This window comes from Lissotriton helveticus, chromosome 2_1 (genome assembly GCF_964261635.1).
Source record: "Lissotriton helveticus chromosome 2_1, aLisHel1.1, whole genome shotgun sequence".
Taxonomy (NCBI): Eukaryota; Metazoa; Chordata; class Amphibia; order Caudata; family Salamandridae; genus Lissotriton; species Lissotriton helveticus.
Window position 1 is genome coordinate 1,407,323,294 of NC_136059.1, and position 22,491 is coordinate 1,407,345,784.

At 49.6% G+C, this 22,491-nt stretch overlaps 1 protein-coding gene across 1 annotated transcript in view; it reads left to right on the plus strand.

The window, feature by feature from the left end:
* The first annotated feature begins 3,175 nt into the window (after nucleotides 1-3,175).
* Nucleotides 3,176-22,491, plus strand: part of LOC144818688 (E3 ubiquitin-protein ligase RNF170-like) — a 392,615-nt gene continuing 373,299 nt past the window's right edge. The window contains exon 1 of the mRNA XM_078676341.1: nucleotides 3,176-3,328. The gene's annotated coding sequence lies outside the window, so the exon portion shown is untranslated. The remainder of the gene's footprint in view (nucleotides 3,329-22,491) is intronic.

Sequence of the window (22,491 nt, forward strand, 5' to 3'; positions counted from 1 at the left end):
AATATTATGCTTCAGGCAAACATTTCTTGTTTTACAGTTGACCATTCACATATTTTCACTACAAAGAAAAAGCAGCATCATGATGACAAGCTTATTTTCAGTTTGTCCAACCCACAGTAAATCACCCGGCAAGGCCCAACATTTTCATCAGATATCAACGGACCCCTAATAAATTCGGGCACCTCCTCCTCGTAAAGCAGGTCATAAAGTAAGGAACAGAGACAGGTGTGTGTAAGATTAGGCGTGGTTTGTGTGCGATGAAAGGTTTATGGCATGTTGTGCCTTGATACTAATCTTGATCGGCCACTGGGAGAGGAACTGACTGAACAGGTTTGGCCCCCGGCAGTGGAGTCAGCTTGCCCAGGTCGTGCAGAAGTCAGCAAAGGTGCACGTGTCTTTCAGACTCGTTTTTGGCCTCAGTCACCGGCCTATGTGAGGGCAATCACAAAATGGCTGCCGTAAACGAAATGGAACCTGAGGGTTCAGGACGGAATCTCGAATTAAAGGGAGATTTCGTCACTCGAATATGCCGAAAATGCTTGTGTATGATATACTAGTCATTCTCGGTCTGCTGGTATCAAAATCGTCATGATACGACGATGTTTATGGCACGGGTCCAGAATTTTCAGTACCACAGTTCCTCTCTTCTCTTTGTTCCTCCTACATGACCCATTTAAGATACAATCCACTAGAATTCCCTCTATGATCAAGAGGTACAGTGGATGTTAGGAAGGATACCCAGATGATGATACTGATCACTTTGGTGAGTGATGGAAATCTGATTGTTCCTAAGGGTCACTCTATTCTGGTAACTTTTTTCTGTAGTACTCCTGGTGCTATATATGTTCAGAGATTATCCCCAGATATGTTTCTGATGAGTAGACCCATGGATTAGGTGTTTTGTTTTGATAAGATTAATGGCTTCCCTGGTTACCCTACCTAGCGCCAGCAGGGTACTCCGGTCTTGTTTGTCATTTGCTTGTTAACTAGTGGCAGAGTCTCACCAGAACATATACGGGGTCTGGAAGTGTTCTGTACGTTCTTGCTGGATGGGGACCTGGGGAGTACTCCATCAGAGGTCCCAATTCCATATTTCCTGGGGTGGAGGATGACTGAGCTATAAGGCACAGCCTTGGACCTATGCAACATCCGACCAGAAGTGATATGCAGTAGAAGAGAGGAGTGCTGAGGGTGCTGTAAGTGAGCGCAGTGTTACAGACCGCACTGGCAGAGATGTGATGGTTGGAGAAGGCAATCTAAAACAAGCATTTGCAATGTAAATTGTCCTCGCATTTTGAGAGTTAGAAGTATTAGTGCTGTAAATAAGAACATGTTTTACCCATGTGTTTTGGATTTGAGTGGATATATGTGGTGTGGAGTGGAAATATATGGTTTGCAATTGTTAGTGGTGACATTGTGTGTGTTGAAATTGTGGAGTGAATTTTTGTAGTGGAATTATGGGGCATAGTATGTAATGGAAATAAGTAGATAGTAATTATGTGGTATTAAGTGTGCTTGAATTATGTGGGGTGTAATTATGTGGAATGGCATTTTGTATGTTGAAGTAGTATGGTGTGGTGTTTAATTATGGGGTATGCCCACCAGCGGGCAACTAGAGCCAAATTTTGGGGGGGGGCTAATTCTTCAGCCGTAACCAGAGTGGCTGGAAGAAGCGGTGAAAACATAACAAAAGCCTCATTTACATTTAAATGGTCTTTTACAGACCTGTGAAGTACTCGGTGCGGCTGCAATTAGAAGTCGCCAGCCGCGAAGCTGTGTCAGCCCGAGCTGACACACACGACGACGGGGGGGGGAGGGGGGCTTGAAGCCCGGTGAGCCCAATGGGTGTTGCTCGCCTGATGCCCACCATTACACCAGGACAGTAGAAGTGGAACGGTGGGCATTGTCAGACAGTGAGACTCTTAGTTTGCTGTTGTGCTGAGTAGATGAATGGATCCTGGGTCCACGTGGAGGAAGGAACCAGTTAACCAGGCCAGAGTACAAGTCTGCTTTAACATCTTCTTTGCTGCACGACAGTCTGCTGAGTCTTTGGCTCTCCCTCCTACTTAAAAAGTATCATAAATCGGGGTCGCCAGTATCAATAGTGCAGCCAGTGTGTAAGATGTAAGGGGCCTGAATGTAAAGTCTACTAATTGGAATGTTTTTGAGTAGCCGCAGCCTCGCACCTTGATTAATGTGTATGAAGCAGGATACTAGTACATGCAAATGCAGCCGATGGAGCGTAGCTTGCTCAGTTCAAAACCACCTTTTTGGTTGAAATCTACAAATTATGTATCAAATGTGGAAAATACAGAATTATGCAGAGAAATCTGCGGCCGCAAAATCGCATAATTCCCTTCTGCTTATAAGTAAGTAGCCCGACCTTGGCAGCAGTGTCGTGTAGAATGTTAACCACTTTATCCAGACTCTTTTCTCAAAGCAACGTTACACAACAATAAATGTGATGCTCTGGCCATCCTCATATTCCGCTCTAGAGATGTGTTTATTCTGCAGGTGTAGGCTGGCTCCCCGAGTAGCTGAGTGCGTATGAGATGCTCTCATGTAACGGCGCATGACACTGTGCTTGCCTGGATTTCACTGGATCCCCAGCGTGCATCGACTGTCCCAAGAGGCGTTTCCCAGCCGAGTTTAGACTCTTCCGGTATTGGGTGGACTCCTCCCTCGCTATAGGCTCCCCTAGGTTCAGCCCTTCTTTCGTCACAGAGCGCATTTCCCAGCACCTGACACTCAACTGACAGCAGTGGCTGAAGCCCGTCCCCCCTCTGAATATCAGACCAGAGCAGCTGCACGCTGAGCCATTTAGTGCTCAACATCCTTCTGCCGTAGATGCGTTTCTCTTCGTTTTAGGGTAGGTCGTGGGTATGCAACAAGATATCGAGTTGGTAAACAAAAAAATGTCTTCAGCCTGCCACCTTATAAATGGCCATCGCTGCCCCAATATTTCCACAGTTAAGTGTCAGGCAATAATACACGCCAAGTGTGTATTGAGCCGCAACCGTAAGAGCGGTTCTTTATTCAGATGCCCGAGGAGGAACGGTTGAAGGAAGTGCCTTAACGTAACACCCACGTCCCAGGCCTCCCTAAAAGTAAAGACAAACGCAAGAGGCTGGTGAACGGTCAGAGCAGCTTGGCTCGGTGTGCTGCTGCACGGTCTGATTATTCCGAGGGAAGCGGACAGCAGACACTCCTGTCCGCGAGGAGCAGGGGCTAGGAAGATAGATCGCTGTGAGGAAGTCAGAACTGCACGAAAGAATATAGCAAGGAGCCGCCTCCTAGGCTAGCACCGGTGCAGCCGGGATCCAGGAAGGTAAAGTGTCACGCGCCTTTACATGAGTGTATCCCAAATAAAGAGATCATCGAAGAGCTTGGCAATGCAGCTAAGAAAACTCGAGGCGGGCTAGTCAACAAATTAAAGCTGACAGAGCTGACCCAGTGGTCTGTTTTGGAGTAGTTTCGGGAGAAATTAAGGTGACATCCACCACTGCTTCTCTTCACAGATTCGATGTGTGAAATGCTCCATTTACTCAAAATGTTTTAAGTGGTTTATCGAAACTGAGGGAGATGGCTTGCCCAAAGGCCCATAAACAGAGATGCTAACATATCCCGTGTACTAAAAGTAATTTACTGGAACACAATCCTGCATGACTGACTGTGGTAGAAAGACTGAGCCTTTTTCCGTGCTGGATCTGTCCCTAATAAATCCTGCACTGGCTCTTAATTTGATTTCAAAAGAAACCAGTCATTTTCAAAGGTATTGCATTTGCATATTAACTAAAGTAAGTGGAATATTTAGAGTTCGGAAATACTTTCCACATAGAAACTACTGTTTACACGCCAATCCACCAAGCTGTAAAGAAAGACATTGCTGCTAAACCATATCTGCCATAATTTACAATTCATTTAATTAACCTATTGAGTAAATCTTCCTCCGACCCCCTTTTAGCCGTTCTTTCTGCTTTCCAATTGATATCTACTTCTGTCCAGAACAAACAGTGCATATTTAGTTTGCAGATTTAGGGCAGGGCTTTGTTCCTTGTAGTACATCGCAAGCTTCCCAGAAATCTAGCTCGAATATATTTAAATATACCCTGGATTTGTAATCCCAAATGAAAACATTATCGTCTTAATAAATGCAAAGACAGAAGTGTCACATGAGCCTTGCTGTTATAAAAAACGCTCAGTTTATGTGTACGTCTGTAAGTCTTGGGTGGCTCTGTCTTTTGAATGACATTGCAATGATGAACGTTTTGCTAATGTGCTATTTATTTTTAACTGTATTGTGTGCAAAAGGGCCTCATTGTCCTTCTATCATCAAGAAATGCTCAGACTGTTAAAACATCAGTTACTCACATAATCAGTGTTGGACTTTGCGCTTTTGGCAGGTTCACCCCTAAACTTTTTGCTTTTTAATGTGACCTGATGTTAGTTGTTTTGGGCTTCTGCGCACTTTAACACTGTGTCCCAGTGTAAAGTGCGTGCACAGTCTGAGTGCGTGTGATGCGATTGGCCTGCCCTCCCATAGGAATGCATGGGGGATATATGTGTCCATGGTAATTCTGGTGTGAGAGTAGTGCAGGGGCGAGTTTGGTATGGGCAAACTCGTGAGAATAAATGCTGAGTGATGGTGTGCGCAGATTGAATGTGACTAGTGGGAAAGTGCAATTTTTAGAAGTTGGCATTTCTGTGTGCAGTGAATGTGAATTGCCTGTCTGTCTTGTGATTGATAGGGGCTGGCTGGTGTGCCTGGCTCCAGGATGAGTCTGCCCTGTGGTGAATAGGGAGATCTGCATGTAGATGGGAGGGAGGAGTTGCACCTGGGACCTTAATAGGGCTGTGCCATCCTTACACAATGCTGGCTCTGCCCCCTGTGGTGCGTCTGATGTCCCTAGCCTGTGCTGTGAATAGGGAGAGGGGCTGAGCAAAACAAAGTGCTCCAGAACCAGTTGTAACTGGTTCTCCCCTGTCCCTACAGTTTGTGACAAAGGAAATGTGTGTATAAGAAGGGGCTGTAACCCCATGTAAAATATTCTCTTGTTCCTGACTTGAGGGGGGCCTGCTGCTGCTGCTGGGTGCCAGGAGGAACCGCCACTGGAGACTGCCTCCCTGCTAGAGGGCCCTGTGAGCTGGCCTGCCTGGGCCCAGCCTTTGCCCCCTTCCTTCCACAAAACTTTCTTTGGATTTTGCTAAAGCGCCTGGGAAGCACTGGGCCTTCACTTTCCCAAGGAGCGCTTTGTTGTTTTGCCAAGAGGAGCAGCGCTTCTGTTTTCTACTGCAGCACTGAGCTGCGATCACTTTCCAGAGGGAGTCCCCGGCGTGGGGATCCCCCTGCCTTTGTGCCCTTATCGAGTGGGTGCCTACACCGCATTTTATGGTGATGTTCGGAGCGTATTGACAGCGCAGGAGCCCATCCCGCATTGCCTGCCGCATTTGTGGTGACTTTTTACCTATTGTGCAGAGCGGGTGCCCACCCCGCATAATTGCCGCTTTTATTATTTATTTTTCGGGAGCCTGTCATGTAGTAGCATCCTCCACGGGTGCCCACCCCGCATTGAGGGATTTATCGACAAGCGGGGACCCAGTCCGTCTTGTCACGGCAGCAGAAAAGGCAGAAAGGAACCAAAGCTGGCGCCCGCGCCTGACGGTGGGCGGGGCGAGGAGCCTCGCGGGCTCCAATTCTGTTTCCCCCGGCCGGGAGGAGGCTGTGCCCAGGCTCGCAGATGTCCCTGTCCAGTCCCGGTCCCAGGAAGGCGGACCGGGCAAAGGGAGACAGGTAGCCCCAAGCGGGAAGCGAAGCAGGGCTCCCATGTGGGGAAGAAAGCCCCACATACAGCCTACGGCCGCCTGAGAGTGTTGCAGCCCTGAAGAGGAGGGAGCCGGGACGACCTCATCACACCGTCGGAGGAGTTCTGGAAGCACTGGTGAGTGGGGCCGATCGGGAGGCTGCATTGTTGGAAGTTCCCAAGGAGGGGGGCTTCACAGCGGCTCCGCAGTTTCGGACTGCTGCAACGTTTTAGCAGTTCTTTTCTGTGGTATTGAGTCCCAGGGAGGGGCCCGCAGTGCCAGTGCCATTTTTTGTTACCAGCTGCCCCACTTAGCAGCGGGCAGCTGCAACGGTGCCCCTAATTTATTCGGAGGGCCCCAGTGAGGAGTCAAGGGCACAGTGGTGCCGGGGCTAATTTCTTCTACAGCTGTCCCGTCTGGCAGTGGGCAGCTGCACCGTTGGGCCTAATTGGTTTAAGGAGCCCCAGAGCGGGGCCCAGAGGCACTGTAGTGCCAGTGCTTGTTTGTTGGCCTAATTCCCCCAGCTGCCCCGTGTGATAGAGGGCAGCTGCAACATTGCACAGTTCTGCTACATGGGGCACAGTGAATGCCAGTGCCCCTCTTGGTGATTTCACAGCTGGCCAGCAAGTAGTGGGCAGCTGCCACGTTTAAGCCTATGCGGATTGCGCACCTGTCACCTTTGCTGCCTAGGCAGCGCGCCCTGACACTGTTTGACAAAGGGCATTTCAGCCCCATGGAAGGCCAGTTGGCCTGGGGTCAGTACCTAAAGGGATTCTGGCGCAAAGTGATTGCATCCTGTGTTTCAGGTCTAATATGTTTTATGCCTTTGGCGTAATGTATGTATGCACCCTGTTTTAGACCTCTAAATGTGTTTTCATGATTAGGAGGTTGTTTTTCCTTGTATGGTTTATGTTAGTAAGTTTATGTTTCCCTGCGTGACCTATGCCTAAGGTGTAGCAGAGTAGGGTCTGCTTCCTATGGTCACCCCCACCTTTTGCTGTGATTTTCTGTTTTTTTTTTTTACTTTTGACTGGCTGTGGCCCTGCTAATCAGGACCACAGCCTAGCTGTTCTCTCTTTAAATTGATACCATGTACTTTAGGTACATAACAGGTTGGGTATTGGGTCACCTTTGTTAGTCACTGTATAGTGTACCATAGGTACCCAGAGCATAGGTGCATCCAAGGCCTACCAGGGGCTGCAGCATGTATTTTGCCACCCCTGGCTGGCCTCCAAACTGACACCACAGGTCTGTTCACACAGCCTGGGTAAGGAGGTGCAATCACCCCTTACTTAGATATAGTATACCTATATCTACCTTATATATAGACACATAGTAATCTATAAGTCACTCCAATGGCAGGCTTTATCAATCCTGGAGGCAGAATGCTTGGTTTTATGTGAGAGGGTGCCCTAGCATGAGCTGAGCCCCTCTGCAGCTTTCAGAACCATCTCCTTATAGCTGTTCTCTGCTATAGCCATACCATATACTCTTAAATGCATTATAATCCTCGCAGTTAATGCTAACTTTGGTTTGGCTTTATCAAAACATGTCTTGTAAGGTGTCAAACACTTTGGAATACTACCCCCCCGCCAGTCCTGGCGGCGGGGGTAACATTCCACCCTTCTAGAGGGAGAAGACATGTAGTTACTGGTAAACCCGATTAAAGTTAAACAGAGCCTCAGCATCACAAAATGGATGCTGCTGCCACAGACACGAGTCTGACCTCCTGCTGCTGGACGAAACTCCGGCAGGGGAGGCCTGGACAATAGGTTTCTTGTCCAGGGAGGTGCTGGCACCTCCCCAGACAGGCTGTAGTGTATTGGGGCAGGGAGGGCTGCATTCAGCAAATGCTTTTCCAGACACTGCCTGGGGCACACAAGGTGCTCCATGCATAGCCCGGTTCAAACCAGTTGCTGGGGCACTCCAGTCCCGCTCTGGCGCGAAACTGGACAAAGGGAGAGGGGTGTAACCACCCCCTTCTCAGGTAATCCCACCCCTAAACTTGGTATAAGTATAGGAGCTGTGTCCCTAGGACTTTAGATTACCCTGGACGAATCTTTGAAAGACATATTCTGGACCTTCGACATTCCATTTCGACTGGAAGACGGAAGATATCTCCCTTGTGGTCAAGGAGTGACCACCCTGTGCAAACAGGCACCACCAGTAACTTGCCGGTCTGCATTGTCGAAGCTCCCGTCGGAACTCGAAGACTCTGCGACACAGGACACGGACTTCCAGACATCTCTGACCCTGCTCGACGATCCCAGCAAAGCTGAGACCCGTGGCGGACACAAGAGACATGGGACCGGAACTCCTGGACATCCTGCATTTTGCTAACTGCATCGACTCCTGAGGTAACTTGCAATTGTGCATTGGGGTACGAGAAGCCCTTACCCGAACACCATTGCACCGAAGCTCAGCCCTCCACACTCCACGAGTGCCGCGTGGGGCCTGCTCTTGCATTTCAGCTTGACGCGTCTTCTCGGTTCCTAGTCCATTAGCTAGTGAGCCCCCTGAAGACTTTCTTTACAAACTAACTTGCTTTCCTGGTTGCTCCAGGCTTGCTCCAGCTTCTCTGCAAAAGAGAAGTGCCACAGACCTTGCTGGTCTGCACCGAAGCCAATCTTCATCTCCTGCGTGGATTGCGTTTGCCAAGGTTTGTTGGGTCCAATCCGGATACCGACACCGCAGTCAACTAGATCCTTCGTGGGACAGCTCGAATCCAGCTCCTGGTCATCGTTGACACCTCCTGGACCTCGTGGCTGCAGAGACAAGCTTCACCTCTTCACCTGAGATCATCTCGACATCGCCTGGTTCCTTCCAGGTCACTGGCTAGTGACCCAAAATCTGTCCCTTCTACTTTCAGGTTCTTCAGATCTTCGACTCACCCTTGGATCCACCCGGACACTTTTTTCCTCTGGTCGCCTGCAGCACTTCTTTGCAGATCTCCATTGAAAACTACGACGAAACCCAACATCAAAAGGCACCCGGCTTCCCTGGGTGAGGTAACACGAGTACTCCGGTGCTCCCATGGGTCTTGACTCTCGAAGTGTCCTTGTCTAAAGGGGTTTGGTCTTAGTCTATCCGGAAGTGCCCTTAAACAGTAACTTTGTAACTTCTTTTTTTCCCATAGAAAGTCAATGATAACCCGCGACTGTGTAGACACTGCACGCGTCTCCCGTGGGCCTCCTACTCCCTAACCTTTGGTTGTTTAGAGTAGCCCCAGCGATTCCCAAGGCCCTAGGCCTACTTCCTATTCCAGACGTGGTTCTTATACCACTATTTTAGTATATGGTTTGTGAGGCCCCTAGGCCAAAACTGTATTTGTGCAACTTATCGTATGCTAATTAAGTAACTTGTATTGTGCTTTTACCTCTGACCTCAAAAAGAGTGCAGAGGGGTTGTGTGTAGAATAAATACATATTTATTTTATATATACCTTGTGTGGTGTCCTTTCATTTGGTATTCAAGGGATTATAATTGGTAAAACAACTAGCTTCACATGTCTCTGAAGTCTTAGCCTTATGACTGCTGGTCCATACTACCACTAGGATAGCTTTCTATAAGGTTGACTTTACAACCACCATCAATAAGGGTCGATTAGACTGGTGGAAGGTGCCCTCTAGAACTAGTGGACATCATATGCCAGGCTAACTTCTCACATTGGTGGCAGTGGTGGGATATCCTAATGCCCTGCCTTTTGTTTGCTTATAGAGAGGTCCCACAAAAGGGGGTTGGCTGCAGCCCTTTTGAACTTTTGTTTGGGCATCCTGTAAGAGGACCCCTTTGTCTGGTGAAGGAAGGATGCGAGTTACATCTCAAACTTCTCAAACAAGACATTGTGGACTATGTACTTGGTCTCTGCTCCAGGATGGCTGAGTACATGAAAAAGGCATCCAAAAACCTTGAGGCCAGTCAGGAATTACAAAAAGCCTGGCACGCCCAAAAGGCTGTGCTGACTGTTTTCCAGCCAGGGCAGAAAGTGTGGGTGTTGGAGCCAGTGGCCCCAGCAGCACTCCAAGACAAGTGAAGTGGACCCCACACTATGGTTGAACAGAAGGGAGAAGTAACCTATTTGTTTGATCTTGGAACTCCCAGGAGCCTCCACAGGGTGCTTCATGTCAATAGACTGAAACCATATGTTGACAGGGTGGACATGGGCTTGCTCATGGCCACTGATGAAGGACAGGAGGAAGAGAGTGACCCTCTCCCAGACCTGCTCTCTCAGAACCCTGATGATTGATCAGTTGATGGTGTAGCCTTGGCAGGCAGCCTCACCGATCAGCAGCCGAGGGACTGCAGACAAGTTCTGCAGGCCTACAGATATGTGTTTTCTCTGACTCCACGTCAGACTACCTGGTGCACTCATGAAGTGGACACTGGGGTCAGTCTGCCTGTTAAAAGTAAGATTTACAGGCAACCTGATCATGTCAGGGACTGTATCAGGACAGAGGTCCAAAAGATGTTGGAATTGGGAGTCATTGAGCCCTCAGAGAGCCCTTGGGCCTGTCCAGTATTCCTGGTGCCTAAACCTCACACCCTAGATGGTAAGAGAGAGATGAGGTTTTGCGTGGATTACAGAGGCCTCAATGCTGTCACTATGACAGATGCCCATTCAATACCCAGGGCAGATGAACTCATAGACAGATTGGCATCTGCCAAGTTTTTTAGTACATTTGACCTGACAGCTGGCTACTGGCAGATCAGACTAGCTGAGGATGCAAAGCCAAAGACAGCATTTTCAACCCCTGGTGGACATTATCAATTTGTGGTAATGCCCTTTGGTCTGAAAAATGCACCTGCCACATTTCAAAGGTTGGTGAACCAAGTCCTCACAGGCCTGGATGACTACTGTGCGGGTTATCTTGATGATATTGCTGTCTTTAGCTCCACCTGGGAAGATCACCTGATCCACCTGGAAAATGTTTTGGAGACCCTGCAAAAGGCAGGCCTAACTATCAAGGCTACCAGGTTCCAGATAGGACAGAGTCAGGTTGTATACCCGGGCCACCTTGTAGGTGGAGATCAGGTTCAACCATTGGAGAGCAAAATCCAGACCATCAAGGACTGGACTGCTCCCACCACCCAGATCCAGGTCAGAGCTTTCTTAGGCCTGACTGGATATTATTGAAAATTTGTCAAGGGGTATGGGTCCATTGTGACACCCCTTAATGACTTAACTTCCAAGAAAATGCCAAAGAAAGTTCAGTGGACAGTAAGCTCTCAAAAGGCATTTGATGACCTGAAGCAGGCCATGTGTTCTGCACCTATTCTGCAAAGTCCAGACTACTCCAAGGAATTCATTGTTCAAACAGATGCTTCTGAGTTGAGAGTGGGGGCTGTGCTTTCAAAATTGAGTAAAGATGGTCAAGACCAACCAGTAGCTTTTATTAGCAGAAGGCTGACCCCTAGAGAGAAACGTTGGTCAGCTATTGAGAGGGAGGCATTTGCTGTGGTTTGGGCCATGAAGAAGTTGAGACCATACTTGTTTGGCACTAACTTCAAGATTCAGACAGACCATAAGCCCCTTTTGTGGCTAAATCAGGTGAAGGGTGAAAATCCCAAACTACTCAGGTGGTCCAATTCCCTACAGGGAATGGACTTTACAGTGGAACATAGACCTGGGACTGACCATGCAAATGCAGATGGACTCTCCAGAAATTTCCACTTAGAACATGAAAACTCAACTGGTCAAGGTTAGTTTAATGTCCCTGCGTTTGGAGGGGGGTTGTGTAGGAGAGTAGGGTCCTCTTCCTATGGTCACCCCCACTTTTTGCTGTGATTTTCTGGTTTTTCGACTGGCTGTGGCCCTGCTAATCGGGACCACAGGCTAGCTGTTCTCTCTCTAAATTGATACCATGTACTTTAGGTACATACCAGATTGGGTATTGGGTCACCTTTGTGAGTCTCTGTATAGAGTACCATAGGTACTCAGGGCATCGGTGCAATCAAGGCCTACCAGGGGCTGCAGCATGCATTATGCTACCCCTGGCTGGTCCTCCTAACTGACACCACAGGTCTGTTCACACAGCCTGGGTAAGGTGGTGTAATCACCCCTTACTTAGATATAGTATACCTATATCTACCTTATATATAGACACACAGTATCCTATACGCTGTCACTCCTGAGGCGGAAAGCCGGGAGTTAGGAATCTTGTGTTTGCATTTCTTTTAACTTTTAAACGTTGTTACTTTCATTTGTGAGACCTCGTCTTGCCTTTTTAAAACTCACTTGCACATCTGAAGTGCTGGATTCCACAGGCTCAGACGACTGGGCGCGGAGACCACATGTGAACGTGGGCGGTCAGCGGGCTGGAAATGCAGGCAAGGAGGCCGGATATAGTGGGCAATAGTGTTCTTTTATTGCACACAAGGCAGTTCTTATAACAAAGCAGAGGAAACAAAATATGGCTCCAAAACGGGGTGCACAGTCTTCTTCCGCCTCCGGGTGTTGTAGGGGCTCGGTGGGGGTCCAGGTCTTGGGTGTAGACGTCTTATGGGAGGTCGGGAAGGCTCCTCGGAGGGCAATAAGAGAAAAACAAGGAGAAGAAGCCGTTAGTCCCACTGGGGCTAGAGGTCTTGTACCGTAACCTTCACCAGGGTGTGAGAAAGTAGAAAGGACCGTGAGGAAAGGGTGGGGAGGACAAGGAAAGGTGAAGTACAAAGGGTGTTCAATGAGGTTCGTGTGGGGGCAGTCTTTATACAGTGCAAGGTGCTATATAGTATATACAGGGTGCTGAACTTCTACAAATGACATGTCTAGGATAGAGGGAGTAATTCTACAGGGGCCGTAGTATTTACACAGAGCACCTAGCGTGCTTCCAAGAAGGTAGCTGGTACTCACGCGCTCCGCCGCAACTCTCCGTCGAGTTGCGGCCGCTCTTCAGCCACCTCCGGGGGACTCCACCAGTCTTCGGACCACTCCTCTGTTTTTCCACTCCCGTCCTCTCCTTCCGCCGCAGCTCCAGTCGAAATCTCCTGCCACGATACTCCGACGGCTTCTGCATCTCGTCTTACGTCTTTTCTGTGTCCAGACGTCGGCAAGGAGGCGGGACGTCCGGGGTCAGGGGAAGTCTTTCCGGTCCGTTGGCTCTCCGGATTGGGTCCTGTAATAGAGAGAGGGGCGGGGTTCCCGTTGTCATGGACGCTTTTGTGGTTGTTTCCGACCGCGGTCCCTGGAAGGGAGAGCATCGGAGGGGTGGCAATCCTGGCGGGGTGAGTAAGGGTCTCACGACCCGTGTGGCAATATCACATCCCCTTCCCCTAGCTGTCCTTCTTGTACGGGTTGGGGACATGGGGTAGCGGGAGAGGTAGTCCGCATTGCCCTGGTCAACACCTTTCCGATGTACTGTTTTGAAATGGTAGGGTTGTAGCGACAGAAACCAGCGGAGGACTCGGTCATTGTGCCCTTTGTTCCGGGCCATCCACTCCAGAGGAGCGTGATCTGTGAAAAAGGTAAAGTTCCGTCCCTCCAGGTAATATCGGAGGCTCTCCACAGCCCATTTGATTGCCAGGGCTTCTTTTTCCACCATGGCATAGTTTTTTTCTCGTGGGAATAGTTTCCTGCTGAGGTAGAGGATGGGTTTTTCATTTCCCAAGTGGTCTTTTTGTGACAGCACCGCCCCTAATCCCTGTTCCGAAGCGTCTGTCTGGATCAGAAACTGTTGTGAGTAATCAGGACTCACTAACACGGGATTGGAGGTCAGGGAGCTTTTCAGATCGGTGAAGGCACGCCACAACAACGGCGTCGGGTTTCGAAGGGCTGTTTCGGTTTTTGTGGACTTCTTTAACAGGTCAGTGAGTGGGGCTGCCCTCTGTGAGAAGTTTGGAACAAACCTCCGGTAATAGACTAAGAGGCCTAAGAATGCACGAAGGTCTCTTCTGGTTTGGGGGAACGGGAGGGATTGGATGGCTTCGGTTTTTCTTTTCTGGGGTCGTATCTGGCCCTCACCCAGGAGGTAACCAAGATATTTCACTGTTTGGGCTGCTAGGGTGGTTTTGGCGGGGTTTATCGTGAATCCATAAGACCCTAGGGAAGTGATGACCTTGTGGAGGTGTTCCAGGTGTTGTGTCCAGCTATCGCTATAAATGACGATATCGTCCAGATAAGCGCCGGCATACAGGGCGTGGGGCCTTAATATGTGGTTCATTGCTCGTTGGAATGTAGCGGGTGCGCCGTGAAGGCCGAAAAGCAGAACTATGAACTGGTACAATCCCTCAGGGGTGGAAAACACAGTCTTTTTTCTGTCCTCTTCTCTGAGGGGTATCTGCCAATACCCCTTACAGAGGTCTAGCGTAGGGATGTACTGGGCCTTCCCTATGTGTTCGACCATCTCGTCGACGCGAGGCAACGGATAGGTGTCAAAGGAGGATATCTTGTTGACTTCACGGAAGTCAATACAGAACCAGACAGACCCGTCAGGTTTGGGTACGAGGACTATCGGGGAGTTCCAGTCACTCACCGAGGGTTCTATAATACCCGTCTTTAACATTTGTTCTGTTTCCCTCTGTATAACCGCCCTACGGGCTTCAGGGACCCTATACGGTCTTTGTCGGACCACCTTCCCGGGTTCCGTTTGTATGGTGTGTTCTGTGATGGTGGTACGACCGGGTGAAGACGAAAACACCTGTCGTATTGTATATAGGACTTTATTGAGCTCTAGACATTGTTGAGTAGTTAGTTCAGTGTCTAAACAGGGGGCAAAGGAGAGGGGAAAATGATCAAGAGAGCCGGACAGGACGGGACGCGGGCCTTCCCATTTTTTTTAGGTGATTCACATGATAAATTTGTGTTGTACCTCGTGTGGGATCCAGGTCTAACTCGTATGTGACAGGGGTCACCTGTCGAAGGATAGCATAAGGGCCCTGCCACTGTCCTAGGAGTTTCTGGTCTGAGGACGGCATCATTAAAAGAACCAGATCACCCACGGAAAAGGCCCGTGTTTTTGTGCCCTTGTCGTATTGCCCTTTTTGGTTGTTTTGTGCGCTCTCCAAGTTTTGGCGGACAATGTCCCTTATCACAGACAGGTGTGTTTTTAGGTTGTCTATATATTCAGGAAGGGGATGGGTACGGTCTTGTTCTGCTTCCCATGCTTCTTGAGCCATGTCCAATAAGGTACGAGGGGGTCGACCATACAGTAGTTCATAGGGTGAATAACCGGTGCTGCTCTGTGTCTTACAGCGAATGGCGAACAAGGCAAGTGGTAACATATCCTCCCACCTTCTTGCTTCTAACCCCAGCAATTTCTTTAGTGTTTGTTTCAGTGTGGCGTTGTATCTCTCTACTAACCCATCTGTTTGCTGATGGTACGCCGAGGTTCTGATCTGTTTTATCCCTAGTTGGGAGCAGACCTGTCTCATAAGGGCTGAGACAAAAGGAGTGCCCTGATCGGTCAGGATTTCCCGGAGAAATCCCACCCTAGAGAACACTGAGATAAGGGCTTTGGCGATGTTCTGGGTAGTGGGTTGACGCAAAGGTAGGGCTTCAGGGAAGCGCGTGGCATAGTCCTCGATAACCAGGGCATAGCGACAGCCACTTCGGGAGGGTAAGAGGGGTCCGATAATGTCCATCCCTACTCTGCTGAACGGGACATCAATAACAGGAAGAGGCTGTAGGGGTACCCTAGGGGGTCGATATCTGCTATGCTTTTGACACAGAGGGCACTCCCGGCAATACGTCTTGATGTGTTGGTAAACCCCGGGCCAGTAGAACTTTTCTAGGATTGCTTGACTGTTTTTTTCGTCGCCAAAATGACCCCCCAGGAGGTGACTGTGGGCAAGGAACAGGACTTTGTCTCGGAAGGGGCCAGGGATCAGAAGTTGGGGCTTTTGCTGTGTCCCTCCCTTGCGGTATAACAACCCATTTTTCTTGAAGAAGTAGGGACCTACGTTAAGGGGATCTTCGTTGTCTAATGCTCTTTCGCACGCCTCCTGCAGAACAGGATCTTCTTGTTGTGCTGCCCTGAATTCCCTGTCGGTCTTCCAGGGATGTTTGTCCGGGATCACTGGGTAAACACAGGTGTACTCTCTCTTTTCTTTCTTCTTCTGTGTTTTGGTTTTGTGGGGTTTAGGCTCCATCGATGGGGAAGACAGACCCTGAGGGAATGGTGCTTCTTCCTACCATCGGGTCAGGGAATCGGTTGTGTCCTGTAGAAGCCTAGGCAGTCCGGAATAGTCGCTCCCCAAAATGGCCTGTTCCGGAAGAGCCGGTACAAGACCCACTGTGAGGGTGGTTCCTGGATCCTTGGGGTGTTGGACATGTACTTGGGTGGTCGGATATCTTTTCGTATCTCCGTGGACGTATTGAATGGCGACCATGCCAGATGGGAGGCTAACAGGGGAGGCCAAGTCTTGTGGGCTGAGGACGCTCTGTCGGCACCCGGTGTCTGCTAGAGCCATGAGTGTTTGTCCGTCAATGTTCACTGGACAACGGAACGGGGGTGGTGTAGTACCTGGAATCGAGCAGACATAGTTCTGGACAAGGCCTACCTCCATGGGCTCTTCCTTGTGGGGGCACACCCGAGCGATGTGTCCAAAACCCCCACAACTTTAACATTGGGGTCCAGGGTTGGTAGGTCGTTGCAGTATAGGGGTGGGTAAAAGAGGGGTTGGTTCCGGTCTTCTTGGTAGAGGTGGACGGTGCGGTCGGATGCCTGTGGAGGGGTGTGGTTTATGTGGGTGTTCCTCCTTGCCTCGTTGTAAATCCTGCGCTCGACTGTAGGCGCTTGCTATTTCCACTGCGGCCTCCAGTGTAAGATGGGCATGTTGTCGGACCCACCTTTGAGTGCCTGGATGCAAAGAAGCCAGGAACTGCTCCAGGTATACTTTCTCGAGGATTTCCTCCTTAGTGGAGGCATCGGGTCTAAGCCATCGGTTGGTTAAGTCTTTGATCCTGAAGGAAAGGGCTCTGGGGGTTTCTTGCGGCCCTTCCTTGGCCTGGCGTAACTTTACTCGGTACGTTTCATCGTCTATGCCCAGTTGTTCGAGGATACATTTCTTGATGTCCCCATAAGGGGTGTTGCCCTGTAAATAAGCCTGTTGATACGCGGCTTGCAAGTCGCCGGTCAACAAGGGCCCAAGGTATTGGCCCCAACGGTCGATAGGCCAAGAGGCGGCCTGTGCTAACCGTTCGAAATTGGTAAAGAAGTAGTCCGGGTCATCCCCCGGCACATACTTCTGGAGAACCATGGAAGGTAGGGAGGCCATTGGTCTCTGTTGTCCCAGGACGTCGGTCAATTTCCCCATAGCCTGCTCGTGCGTGTCCCCCTGCCCTTTAAGCACATCGTGGAGCTGACCTCGCTCGTCCTTTGCGGTCTTCAGGAACCGCTCCATTAACTTCCCCAATTGTTCTTGGGACTCGGCCATCCTCTTCATCACGGCCTCCATGTCTCCAGGAAATCCCACTTCTGATACCAGATGTGAACGTGGGCGGTCAGCGGGCTGGAAATGCAGGCAAGGAGGCTGGATATAGTGGGCAATAGTGTTCTTTTATTGCACACAAGGCAGTTCTTATAACAAAACAGAGGAAACAAAATATGGCTCCAAAACGGGGTGCACAGTCTTCGTCCGCCTCCGGGTGTTGTAGGGGCTCGGTGGGGGTCCAGGTCTTGGGTGTAGACGTCTTATGGGAGGTCGGGAAGGCTCCTCGGAGGGCAATAAGAGAAAAACAAGGAGAAGTAGCCGTTAGTCCCACTAGGGCTAGAGGTCTTGTACCGTAACCTTCACCAGGGTGTGAGAAAGTAGAAAGGACCGTGAGGAAAGGGTGGGGAGGACGAGGAAAGGGTGGGGAGGACAAGGAAAGGTAAAGTACAAAGGGTGTTCAATGAGGTTCGTGTGGGGGCAGTCTTTATACAGTGCAAGGTGCTATATAGTATATACAGGGTGCCGAACTGCTACAAATGACGTGTCTAGGATAGAGGGAGTAATTCTACAGGGGCCGTAGTATTTACACAGAGCACCTAGCGTGCTTCCAAGAAGGTAGCTGGTACTCACGAGCTCCGCCGCAACTCTCCGTCGAGTTGCGGCCGCTCTTCAGCCACCTCCGGGTGACTCCACCAGTCTTCGGACCACTCCTCTGTTTCTCCACTCCCGTCCTCTCCTTCCGCTGCAGCTCCAGTCGAAATCTCCTGCCACGATACTCCAACGGCTTCTGCATCTCGTCTTCCGTCTTTTCTGTGTCCTGACGTCGGCAAGGAGGCGGGACTTCCGGGGTCAGGGGGAAGTCTTTCCGGTCCGTTGGCTCTCCGGATTGGGTCCTGTAATAGAGAGAGGGGCGGGGTTCCCGTTGTCATGGACGCTTTTGTGGTTGTTTCCGACCGCGGTCCCTGGAAGGGAGGGCATTGGAGGGGTGGCAATCCTGGCGGGGTGAGTAAGGGTCTCACGACCCGTGTGGCAATATCACACCACACCTTACCTCAAGGCTGCTGACACACTCCACACTCCACGCCCACCTCGTTGGCGGGGCGGTGGGGGTGCGGCTCAGGCAGCTGACGCGAGCGGGGTCACTACAAAAGAAGCAATCAGGCTTAGGTTGTCCTACTCTGTCACTCCTGAGGCGGAAAGCCGGAAGTTAGGAATCTTGTGTTCGCATTTCTTTTAACTTTTAAACATTGTTACATTTGTGAGACCGTGTCTTGCCTTTTTAAAACTCACTTGCACATCTGAAGTGCTGGATTCCACAGGCTCCGACGACTAGGCGCGGAGACCACACCTTACCTCAAGGCTGCTGACACACTCCACACTCCACGCCCACCTCGTAGGCGGGGCGGTGGGGGTGCGGCTCAGGCAGCTGACGCGAGCGGGGTCACTACAAAAGAAGCAATCAGGCTTAGGTCGTCCTACTCTGTCACTCCTGAGGCGGAAAGCCGGAAGTTAGGAATCTTGTGTTCGCATTTCTTTTAACTTTTAAACATTGTTACGCGAGCGGCGTCACTACAAAAGAATACGGGGATGCTCCCGCGCAGCGGACGTGGGCAGCGGGAGCGCCAAAGGTAAGCTCGTCTGCGCCTGTCCACGGAAAGGACGGGGCCAGGGGCTAGGCCCCCAGCTCCATCGCTGACCGATGCTACCCTTGCAAGTACTTTAGTCTACTCGTCAGCTGAACTCCGAGATATCCGGAGGACAGCATCAAACTCACGGGGGGTTATGTTAAATTGACCTATTAAGTTCCCGGCACAACTAGAAGGTCCAGTAGCATGTAGCTGTTGCTCCTTTCAGGGCGATAAACTCTTAAGTCACAGGTAATTTAGGCATACTTTGAGGACCACCACGGCAGAGGTTCATACTTTTATCTTATGCAATGTTAGGTCCCTTGCCAGACATCAGTTTGAAATTTGGGATATGTTAAACTCACATTCTCCTGAAATCTGTTTCCTGACCGAAACTTGGCTGAACCCCACGAACCACCCGACTATTAACATCGCCATCCCTGAAAATTATAATTTTATACATCTTGATAGGTCGGAAAAAACGGGGGGAGGGGGGGGGGTATAGCCATTGCCTGTAAACAGCATATTAACATCTCCTGGACCAACTCACAAATGGATGAAGATTTGGAAATCGGTATTTTTAAAGCGATGTTCTCCGCTTCTGAGAGCTGGACGGGAGCATTAGTATACCGGCCTCCTGGTCCGAAAACCGATTTTACTGACACACTTATAGACCTGATAGCCACGCATGCCCTTGCAGCGAGTACATTTTTGGTATTAGGTGACTTCAATTTCCATGGAGAACTGAACTCCCTACCAGAGGTAAACAAACTCCTCACAGATATGGAGCAGTTGGGTCTCCATCAAAGAATACAAGGGCCCACACACAATGGTGGCCGCACATTGGACCTTGTTTTTACCAACATTGAGGCTCTTAATTATGATCTTTCACAGCCCCTTATCTGGTCTGACCATTTGATGATTAAATTTACATCTCACCCACCAGTTCAGGGTGGAGAAGTGTGGCTCAATGGTTAGAGCGGCAGACCCTGATGCAGAGGTCTAGCCCGGGACCAGGGTTCAATTCCCCGCCTCGGCGGGTCTTGGGCTAAAAAATTCCACAGAACTGATAATTCTCGCCTCGGTGCCTATTCCAATCATGGAGTCCCACTCTGCAACTCTGGGCAATAGCTTGCTTAATCCCCACAACGGCCCCCACACCGCTAAGGATGCCTGGCCTCCACCTTGGGGGTGCCCAGGAGTGGACACCTCACAGGGAAAGCCAGGATGGGTTCCACAGCGGTATTCGTACAAGCGCCTTGAGACCCTTGCGGGTGAGTAGTGCGCTATACAAGTATCAATTTACATTTACATTTACCAGCGGCCACTCTGTTGGCAGATGTTCTACTGCACAGAGACTGTGGAATAAACTTAACCCCTCAAGCTTTTAAGGAAGCTTTCCGGACAATCATACAGTCAGAAGACCGGGGGGGGTAGATAATATGCTGATAGGTTTCGACGAAGGGTTGAACAAAGTTTTTGATGTTATTATTCCTATGAAACATAAACCCAGATTCACCCTAAGCCGAAACTCAGCTAAATGGTTCACTCCTAAACTGAGTCAGGAAAAGTCCTCATGCAAAAAGCTGGAAAGACAGTGGCGACGAAATAAAACGGCGCAATCAAAACAACTTTATAAATTAGCTCTGGCAACATACCATCGAAATCTAAAGGTAGCACGTTGCATGTTTATTGCAAACCAAATTGAGCATTCCGAGAACTCTGCCAAGGCCCTATTTGACATCGTAAAGGACTTTGTGGAACCCAAGGTGTGCAAACAACCTGTTACTGAGACGAAGGACCTCTGTAATTCACTGGCCGGGTTCTTTCAAGAGAAAATTGAAAAAATGTATGCTAATTTTCCGATCATCGTTAATCTGGACGATGCTATTACAGAATCCGAGTGCTCGCTCGAATGCTTCAGACCTATCACGCTATCCGAGACCCAAATGGCTTTAACGTCTGCCAAATCGGGTTCTCCGGTTGACCTCTGCCCGCCTAAGATCATGTCGCTCCTATCTCACATTCTGGCACCCACAGTACAAAATATTTGTAACCTTTCTATCAGGGAAGGGGAAATTCCAGCTCCTTGGAAGCAAGCTTTTGTTTGCCCCATTTTAAAAAATAAGCCACGGCTAATCCGTCAGAGTTGGGTAATTACCGCCCTATTTCCCTGCTCCCTCTCTTGGGAAAAATATTGGAAAGTCTGATTAACAAGCAGTTAAACAGCTATTGGGAAACAAACAACATCTTGGACCCCTCACAGTCCGGTTTCCGTCGGGGTTTAAGCACCGAAACGGCCCTTCTATCTGTGACTGATTCCCTGAGAACAACAGTGGACACAGGAGGTTCACTTGTTTTGATTTTGCTTGACCTCTCCACGGCCTTTGATACCATCTCCCATGCTAGGCTCGCGGAGAGGCTAAGCACCTGCGGAATCCAGGGTCCCGCCCTTAAGTGGCTACGGAATTTCTTGGCAGATCGCTCACAAACGGTCATAATGGGCCCCCACCAATCAGAGAAAACATCACTTGACAAGGGCGTCCCCCAGGGCTCCTGCCTTAGCCCCGCCCTATTTAATATCTATATGGCCCCTTTGGCTAAGGTGGTGGAAGCCCTGGGGTTCGAAATAGTCTCTTACGCAGATGATACCCAGCTGCTATTCAACATCGGCCTTAACCCCGAAGCGGCCAGACTCCGCTTTGCTACGGGAATTGATGCAATTTCCAAATGGATGACCAACAACTGTTTACAGTTAAATCCAAGCAAGGTGAAAGTTATGCTTCTAGGGAAGGCCTCAGCAGTCTGGTCAAATGATTGGTGGCCGGTACAACTTGGCCCACCTCCAACACCTAAACTATGCGTCAACAACTTGGGCATAAAACGTAACCAGTCTCTGTCCATGCAAGATCACGTGGCCACAGTATCAGGGACATGCTATTACAGGCTCAGATTACTGCGAAAGATCTTACCATTCATCCCCACGGAACATCGCAGAATAGTAACCCAGGCCCTAGTTATGAGCCGCATGGACTATGGGAATGCACTGCTAGCTGAAGTGGGAGCTACATCTCTGAAGAAACTACAGGTAATTCAGAACACGGCAGCCAGGCTGGTCCTGAATTTGCCAGCCGGCACTTCCTCGCAACCACTGCTGTGAAAGTTGCACTGGCTTCCGATAAAACAGAGAATCCTTTTTCAAAATCTGTTGTCTCACTTTCTGTGCGCTTCAGGGTCAGGGGCCAGTGTATCTTCAAAACAAATTGAAAAAATACATCCCAACTCGCCTTCTGAGGTCCGGTATGCAGCAGCTGCTTCAGGTACCTTGTATTAGACGCCACCAATCGGGGGGCTTAGCTTTTTCTTACATCGCTCCCAAATATTGGAACAGTCTTCCATTATACTTGCGAGAAACTCCCTGCTATCTCACTTTTAGAAAACATTCAAAGGCATTCTTGTTTTAGGTCCGTCCCTGTTTCTCCTTTGCTACTTACTTATTGGGGTGATTTAGAGTAAAGCGCCGAGATGCCCCCAGGCGATTCGAGCGCTATTAAAAAAAGCTTAACATAACAACATAACATATAAGTCACTCCAATGGCAGGCCTTATCAATCCTGGAGCAGAGTGCTTGGTTTTATGTGAGAGGGTGCCCTAGAATCAGCTTTAGGAACAATCTCCTTATAGCTGTTCTATGATATAGC